The sequence below is a fragment of the Sminthopsis crassicaudata genome, chromosome 2, assembly GCF_048593235.1.
Source record: "Sminthopsis crassicaudata isolate SCR6 chromosome 2, ASM4859323v1, whole genome shotgun sequence".
Classification (NCBI taxonomy): domain Eukaryota; kingdom Metazoa; phylum Chordata; class Mammalia; order Dasyuromorphia; family Dasyuridae; genus Sminthopsis; species Sminthopsis crassicaudata.
The window spans coordinates 593874395-593883980 of NC_133618.1; the positions used below are offsets into that span (position 1 = coordinate 593874395).

Consider the following 9586-nt stretch of genomic DNA (forward strand, 5'->3'; position numbering starts at 1 on the left):
TAGTGTATATGTATGTAGCAAGGGGGAATAATTTGAAATCAGTCTGAAAAAGATAGGGAGAAGCATGCTTTCATAAAATCAGTTGAAAAGTTTTCTTAAAAATGCTCAAAAGCATCATTTGTGTGAAAAATTAACATTTATTTTAATGACTATTTTTTCCAAAATACTTATAACAGCAAAGCCTGTCTAAGACCATTATCAAGATAGAAGCATTTCTGCTTGGAGGGAGGCCCAAATGGAGAGAGGCTCAGCCACTTGAGCATTGAGATAATGCGAGTACTAAGACCTGACTTTCAAATCTTTCTCCCTGCTTCAGACACTTATTAGTTGTATGGCCCCAGTCACTTAACATTCTGTGCCTCTAGCTCTTCATCTGTAAAACTGAGATGATAATAGCACCTATTTTTCTCAGCTCTGTGAGGATCAAATGAGATAATAGTAAAGGGATCTGCAAATCTTAAAGTATTATATAAATGCTACCTGTTATTGTTATTGGGGCAGCTGGGTGGTGCAGTGGATAAAACACCAGGAGTCAAGAAAATCTGAGTTCAAATGTTGCTAGTAAAATCCATTTACTAGCTATGTGATCCTGGAAAAGTCATTCAATCCTATTTACCTCAGTTTCCTCATCTGTAGAAGCAGTTAGAGAAGGAAAGGCAAAACCCTGCAGTATCTTTGCCAAGAAAACACCAAAGGGGTCATGACTGAACAAAATTATTATTGTTATTGATTTTGTTATTAGGAATTCTCTCTGACTCAAACAATATTTATACTTTGTATCAATCATAAAATAAAGATAACATTCTACTACAAGATTTTTTAAAAATAACTTAGGCTTAAGGTTTGTTTGTTTGTTTTTTTGGTTAAAAACAAAATGGTAATTTAATGTCAGCATAATCTTGAAAAAATTAATTCCTTGAGAGGATCCTCAGAAGACGGTGGAATAGGTTGGTAAATTTCAAGCTCTCCAGATTTCCCCCCAAATAGAACAAATTTATGCCTCAGGGTGAACATAGATTCATGAAAAATCAAGAAGACTTGCAGTAGAACTTTTTTTTTAAGTTTTGAATTCTAAATTCTATCCTCCCTTCTCTCCTCTATCACCTCTCTAAGATGGTAAGCAATTAGATAAAGATTATTCATATACAATCATGTAAAACATTTCCCTAGTCATTTGTGCAGGAAGACTCAAAAGATACATAAAGTTTAAAATAACACATTTTGGCCTGTATTCAAACAATCTCAGTTCTATTTCTGGAGACAGAGAGCATTCTTCATTACTCCTTTGGTATTGTCTTAGATTATATTGTTGAAAAGAGCTAAATGGTTTGCAATTGTTCATTGTACAATATTGCTGTCACTATATACAATGCTCTCCTGGTTCTGCTCTCTTCACTTTGCATCAGTTCACCTCCTTCCATGTTTTTCTGAGATCATCTTGCTTGTCATTTCTTTTCGATCAGTAATACTTCATTATAACCATATACCACAGTTTATTTAACCATTTCCCCAATTGATAGCCATCCATTTGATTTCCATTTCTTAAGCATCACTCTTTATTGGCTTATATTAAAAAATCATTCCAACTCTTAGTTTGGTTCCCACAAATAAAACTAATGCAAAGTTAAGTAATACTTTTTGCTATTAAATATTAACATATGTACAGCCCCATACCTGTGATCTACTCTCTTGATGATCGATTTTGTGGATTATCTACAAAACTGTTTTCAAATTTGTTTTCCTGTAATTATTCAGAAATTTTCAATATTATTCTTCTAGTCATGCAATTGGCTATGCTTAGGAAAGGTAAATTGAACTCAAGTAAATTATGATTGGAAATACAAATCAATGAAGTGACACAGTTGATAAAGTGCTGGGACTGGAGTCAGAAAGTTGTTATTACAATCATTTTTTACTTTTCCTGACCTCATTTGGGGTTTTCTTGGCAGAGATACTAGAAGGGTTTGCCATTTCCTTCTCCAGCTCATTTTATAGGTGAGGAAACTGAAGCAAACTGGGTTAAATGATTTGCCAAGGTCACACAGCTGATAAGTGTCTGAGACTCAATTTAAACTCAGGAAGATTAGCCACATTACTTTATATGTCCACTTTGTCACCATATTTGAGATAAGGAACACCAACCGGAAGATAATTGAGCATCCTACTTCACAGAGAAGATGGAAGTCATCTGATAACAAGAATATGAAGAGTCTTTCACTAACTAGCTAAGTCATCTGTCCCAGTTTACCTTAGATAAAAATGAGAGTGTTGGACTAGTTCCTAACTCCAGGCGCAGCACTGAGCTATTTGCTGAAGTCAAAAAGAATTTTGTTCAAAACTAGGCTCAGACATTACCTGCTGTGTGAACTTGGACAAGTCCTTTCACTTAACCTCCTCTCTAGCTTATTCATTCATTAAGGCCACCATATATTTGTCATTGTTTTTAAGTTTTGGCCACTTAAAAAATTATGAAGCATTTATCTGAATACTGAGTCTAAGAACAATGCTGTTCCTCACTCCTTTTCCCCCCAGCTTCATTAGGATTTATGTAACACAGAAAGCTAAACACAATTCTTTTTTTTTTCTTTCTCCACACAGAAAATAGAAACTTTTTCAACACTTCCAAAACCCTCCCAAAATTTTTAGGGAGAGAAGTTTTCCAGCGTCTGGATTCTAAGATTCTTATGATGTCTATGCCCTATGCCCAGGGGAGATTGTTAATGACCTCCTAGGGATAACTCAAATTGCTGATTTAGGGAAGCCCATTCTTGACCTTGACATAAGACAGACCAGGCCAGGGGGAAGGACTTGTAAAGGAATTAGTCAAAGAAAAGAGATCATGGAAGAGCTCAGGTTTAGCTAAGTCCCCCCATTCAACAAACACCTGGCTGAGTTGGAAAACATGACCGACCCAACCTTCCCATTGGAGCCGATTGAAGCTGTCAGCTCGGGGCTCGTCACCCGTTGCACTGGGAGGCCCTCGGCCAGCCACAAGAGCCCTAATTAGGCAGAAATGGCACTTCTACAACTGACCTGCCAGGACCTTTGGCAAACCATTTAACATCATTAGTTAACATTTTTTAAAAGTGTGAATATAAATGAACAGCCAGTGGCTTTCAATGGAGTTTGTCGGTGGCATCTCCCCCTCCCTTCTTTCTTTTTTCTCTCTCTTTCTTGCTCTCCCCCTCTTTCTCTCTCTCTCTTTTTCCATGAATAGTTCACTTGTTTTCTCCAAAGTTGGGGGTGAGGAGAAAGAAAAGAAGGAAAGCGACCAGACTCTCTAAGAAAGAGCATAACATGTTAAAAGCACAAACAAATTCTGAAGAGCTGAGAGCTGGTCTCTTCTTCCCTTTGTATAAGTCCCCCCAAACAACCAACTTTCATGTGATCCCCAAGCTGCTAATAATCAAGAGAAATATGGCCAGCCTGAGCACTAGGCAAGCCAAGAATGAGAATAGAGATGTATCATTCTAGCTTCCAAGTTTTTCAGGTGTCTATTCTCAGGACAATTCACACCCAGGTACTCTATTTTCCTCCTACTCCTTTTTTTGTCAGACATTTATATAGTACAGGAAGGCATCTATTATGGTTGTTTTATTTTTATAAATACACACAGTTACCTGATCCAGAGCCCATCAGTTATGTTAAAAATCTGAGATATAACTAGCCCCTTTCCTATTTTGGAAAGTAAAAGAATGTGATTCTAGGTATAATGATGTCAGATATATACCTGAGAAGAACATACATTAATTATCTCATTTCCTATCTGATGTTCCAATTCCCTAATTTGTTTTACATTTAATTTCTTCCCTTCTTTATAAACCTAGAGGATGGCATGATCAGTCAGTGAGAGGAATAAAGTTTATTGATAAAATGTTCTTTTTCCTTGGCATTGTCTTAACAATTAGTAACTTTAGGGCATTGAGCTCTTGACTTGGAGAACTGCTCTTATTTTTATTTGCTACATTACTCTGGCCTTAGTTCATATTTATGAATTCTCCCCACCTCCTAACCCACCATGCTCAGAATTACTTTTCAAAATGTCTAGTTAGTTATGAAAAAAATTAATTCAGCGAAGTCCTAGAACATACAGAAATCCAAAAATAAAACCCCGTATCACCTAGATAACAACAAATATCAAAACATTGCCTCATTTCTCTTATTTATCTTATTGACTGCATGTTCCAGTGGCATATTGGGAAACAATCTGAATGTCTGCTTCATGATGGCACCCAAGGATCCACATTTAGATATATACCAATATTTGGCTTTATTTGTCTTTGAGTGGAAGAAAAAAAAAAGCAAAACCAAATAGGAATCTTGTTCTGATAAGAGTGAAAAATGCTTCTAAATGGTAACAAGGGAGAAGAAGAAGAAAACAGCTTTGGTCTTGGCCAGGAAGATGGAGAAAAATACTAGGAAATATCCCTATTAACAACAAATGGGAATGAGGATGGGGCTGGGAGGAGAAACTTGCTCATCATAATGGAACATTTAGTGCTTTTAAGCTAAATACCTCAGCATATTAAGCAAATAGAAAAAAGCCAGTTAGAAGATGTCAGCAAATTGAACCATAGAGTGTTCAGAAAGCCAATAGGAGGTGTCTGTCTTTGACCCCTTTTCCCATCACATGGCTGGTCCGAGTCGGCTTGTTTAGGGTTGCCTCTTCTCTCCAGCTGGGGAGCTTATTGAAAAGCTCTTGCTCCCTGCCTGGTTTTGGCACATTTTCTGCAGGTGCCTCCTACTGTGGCCACAATGGGCTGCTAGGGAGGTTTAGACCTGTCAACAGCTACAGGAGGGGGATGTAGTCATTGTCTTAAAGGGCCAGTGACATTATGTGCAGCTCTGGACCTTGCAGCACGGGCACCAGCTAATGAGATGAAGCCTTTCTCCTTCTCTCTCTCTCTTTCTCCCATTTAATGATTTAACTTGATCGCTTCGGTTCCTTTCTGGAGGGGGGAATTGCTCCATTGATCATATAAAGTAATTGCCTGTAAAACATTGCTCTGAAACAACTATTCCTTCCCTGGCTGAAAATGTCACGGCAATTGAAAAGCTCTTAGCATGGTTCAAGAATGAGGAAACCAGAGAACAACTGCCTTTACATATATCCCATGTACTCATGTGTTCCTGTCTCTGTATATATATCCTCATATACTCATATGTTCCAATCTTTGTATACACACACACATATCTATAGATAGATAGATAGATATCTATATCTATCCATGTACTCATGTGTTCCCATCTTTCCATAAATCCCCACATACTCATGTTTTCCCATTTTTGCATATATCCTCATGTACTCATGTGTTCCCACAGTTGCAAGTTTCTGGTATGACCCATGGATTTGAAGTGAGAGATTTCCTCCCCGCCCTTAATACACAGTTATTTTACAGAAAACCAGAACAGCTAATGGAGTATATTAAAAAAAAAAAAACAAAAACAATTTAACAGTAAAAAAATCTCTTTCTCCTAAATCTGAAATAACAAATGAAGAAGATTCATCATTTTTGTAACATGAATTCTGGGGGAATTTATCACCAAGTGGTCTAATGAATAGACATTTTAGCAAAGAGTCTTCATTTTTCATCAAAGTATTACAGAGTTCTGTCTTATCTCATGGCCAGAAGATGGTATTTCTATTCAGATAGAAACAGGGATAAAAAAGGAAATTGTTACTTTAATTATTCAGGGTTAGACAACCTTACAGACCTGTCACTTGGCGGCAGCAGTGACACATGTTTAAAGGAACAGGACCACACAATTATGAGTTTTGCTAAATAGCTTTATTAGGTAATCATTTCTACTGCAATGCCATTCATTGGGGAAGAGGGTGGGTACAGAGACTCACTCTGTCTTAGATATGAAACTACCGGAGTGGGGGGTGGGGGGAAACTCGGCTGCTAGTGACTTTCATTTTCTCTTGACAAGTGAAAGAAAGCCAAGTTTATGTTTGATTAAAAAATGGGGCTTTTTATTATTCCAATAATGCAATTGTAAAGAAAGCCCAGTGAAGAATGCTGCTGTAGCACCGTACATTTAAGAGTAGTACTGAAGGTGAATTAACTTTAAAGTAAATGAGCTGTAGAGTAGGAGTCTTAAACTTCCCTCTTAAATGAAAGTAAAAGAGTAGAAAGTTGCATCTGTGTTATTTAACTAAATATATGACTTAACTAAGAATATAGATGGCCATGAATATATTGAAGTGACAGCTGAGAAACATGTGGAAGTTTTTACACACAGGTTGTTTATGTCGAGAATTAGGACAACTAAATCCAGGATACATGTGTATACACATGCACAGCATACATAAATATAAAATTGTGTTAATCTTTAGAAATTTAGAAATTTGAGCATTTAAAAATCTTATTAATAATCCTTACACTATTTAAAGAGTATATCAATCTTCCACAAAAAATACTATATGTAATAAATTATATTTTCTATTACCAATTGTACAGCTGAATTAAAAATCTATGTCCCTTCTCCCCAAAAAAGTCTTGGGAATGCAATTAAAAAACAAACCTTAATATTTACATCAAACAGGTGCTGTATTGTCAGTAATTTGTTGTCATTTTAAAATGTTTCTTCTTCCATAAAATAATCTAATAACAAGGTCCCTTCTAGCTCTATTATTTAATGTATTATTATCAGTAATTATCCGTTCCTTGGGGAGGTAACCATAGCCTATAGATAATTTTATCAACATCTCTTGATAGGGAGGAAACAAAATCATATTGACTGAGTGGAATTTGTGGACCAACTGCAGTAAGAAGGTGAGAGTACTAATTCTGAAAATCTGAACATCACTGAGTAGGCAGTGGCAAAGAGAGATGGGAGAGAGAAGGGAATCAAGTGAGGTGGCATTCAGTATTTGTGATGGGGTTAGCTTGGGGGGGGGGGGCTGAAGGAGGGGGAAGCAGGGAGGGAATGTCTGGACCAGGGAGGAGTTGTAAAGGGAGGAGGGAGGTGAGGATAACTACTGCTACTGTTTGTCCTCCAGCCACATGTCCTTTGAATGAACTCCCATTACAGTGTGAAAGAGTGCTTGGAAAGTTTTAACACCATTTCATCTTGTTCCAGAAAAACAACATTTGAAGAGGAGAAAAACTAGCAAAGCAAGCACATCTTCAGCGGAATGAGTGTCAAATCTAACAACATCTATGGAATATATTTGATTTTGTCTTCTACTTCTTGGATATCTATGGATATCTGTGGATATCTTTGAATATCTAATGATAAGTAATTCAAGAGGTATGAATACAATTTGAGAATTAGGAGAGAGCTAACATGATCATTATAACTTATAATGCATTTGAATCATCATAGCATATTTACTAATATGAATTGTCCTAATACAGTTTAACTTCTCCAAAGTATACATTAACCATCAGTTTAAACTGTTTGAGCTTCATGTTAATTCACTTGTAAAATTACTTGCTATGTATTTAAAATTAAGATGAATTTAAATAATGGATAATAAACATCTGCGATACTATGCCCATTTATATGGGATAGTTAGAATGTATACAGAGCACTGGTAATTATGCCCAAGCATTGTATTTGGCTTTTTTATGGCTTTTAAATGTATATTTATATAGTAAGAGACATGTTGCTTCAATGTAAAAATTCTGTTTACTTGAGAAATTATTACAAATTTATATCTCAACCATTGGACATCAACCCTTTGAAATGTAAGAATCTAAAGCAGAAAACAAACAAAAAACCCTGTATGGGGCTGGGGTTAATAATATTTTTTTTCAAATGTTAGTATAAAACATAGATGTATTTTTTCCCAGCCGAAATTGTGAGGTAAGCATGTTCTATGCTTTATATCTAGTAAAGCAATATGGAATGATATTATCCAAGAAAAAAATAACTATTAAAACATCATTTTGTATTTTTTCAGCCTTTAATTCTGAGTAAACATTTTAACTGAAGCTGATATGACTAAAGTTATAGTACAAAGTTTACATGAACATTGACTTTACTTTTACCTAAAATAATTATTATCCTTTTCCCCAGATTGTTCTTAAAAATATGGACAAATGCTAATATACTGCAAAGTTTTCCTTCTTTCTGGAGTCAGAACACCAGGAATAAATGACATTTCCTCCCATGCCACATTTTTCCCTATTTGCTTGTTTGGCACAGCATTGAAAAGCATGCTTCCTGAAATTTGGTTCTTTAAAACTACATCTGATTATTTCTTCCTACTTAAAAATAGATTGATTAAATAGTAGTTATAATTAATTGCAGGAGACTAGTCACCAGTAAATACTTTGGTAGCCCACTAATGTGTAAAAGTTCTGAGATTTTACCAGTATATTTGGCAAAGGATATCTACAAGATGGTAAAAGGGGAACTGAGTAGTCACAATTTGCTAGAAAGAGAATAAAATATATCTGTATCTTAAATTATGTGATTCATGGAATGTTCTTAATGTGACAACCAAGTCTTTACTCTAGATGGTACAATGATGTTTGTAACATAACAACTACTGTGAACTAGAGTCCTGAAATCTAGCTCCATGCCAAGGAGCAGAGTGCATTATTCTTAGCATCAGGGCTTGGAAAAAAGAAGGTTAAAAGTTCAAGGCATGCCCCCAAGTGATTTAGAGTGTAAAGACTAACCAGTGTATATAGAGGAAAATGTTATTTTTAGAAGAAAACACATTTACTTTTTCTTTTTTGTAGAATATATTGGAACAAGGGAATAATACAAATTTTTATTTATATTCATACAAGTTCTCACAAATATTTCCTTTTCTTTGAATTTTATGATTCTACAAAATTGTAAAGATCTACAAAATGATTTTTAAAAAACCCCACAGATTGATCATGAATGTACAATTCTTAATAAAATTGAGGATTTTTAATGGTCATAATTAAGAATTAATAATAAACAGTCATGGTTACATAACATGTTATATTTGGAAGATTCCAGGCTGAGAAATATTGAGTGTCTTATTTTCAAACATCATAGTTTCTTACCCCACTGGTAGAATCTTTGTTTGGGTATTTTCCCACAATCACAATCTAAAGTGCTAACAATTTAAATATAAAAATAAAGCATTTATAAGTAGGGAACCAAAGTTTATGTCAGATGGGCATAGGAATACAAAATTTAACAAAGTAGCTGTGGTTAATAAGAAAATTTCTTACACTGAAAAGGCATTTAGTATTTTTTTCTACAACAGGAATTCAATGAAAAGAACTCTAAAAATTATTTAACATAATCAAGACAAAATTTATTTCATAATTATTAAAAGGCAAGAACATCTTATATCTAAAAACTTTAGTTTTATACAGCTTCCTGCTTGTATAGTTTGTTTCAGTTTTCTCTATCTTCAAAGTTTCATAAAGTCTGAAAGAAATTAGGTACATATATTTTTGCATTGCACTTTGAAAAGGATGGACACTAACAAATTTGAAATAAATTAATTACAATCATAAAAGTTTCACTCTATTAAAAAATCAGTTCACATATATGACTAAATTAGCATGATTCAGTTAGTGAACATCAATGGAAAATCTCAGAGGACAAATGAACTTACTGTGATTACAGAGTGTAGTCTCAAGCT

General features: G+C 34.9%; 1 long non-coding RNA gene across 1 annotated transcript in view; it reads left to right on the forward strand.

The window, feature by feature from the left end:
• Nucleotides 1–8828, forward strand: part of LOC141553752 (uncharacterized) — a 69644-nt gene extending 60816 nt beyond the window's left edge. Inside the window, exons 2-3 of the long non-coding RNA XR_012485624.1 lie at nucleotides 6723–6779; nucleotides 7087–8828. This is a non-coding gene — a long non-coding RNA (uncharacterized LOC141553752). The remainder of the gene's footprint in view (nucleotides 1–6722; nucleotides 6780–7086) is intronic.
• Nucleotides 8829–9586: the final 758 nt, after the last annotated feature.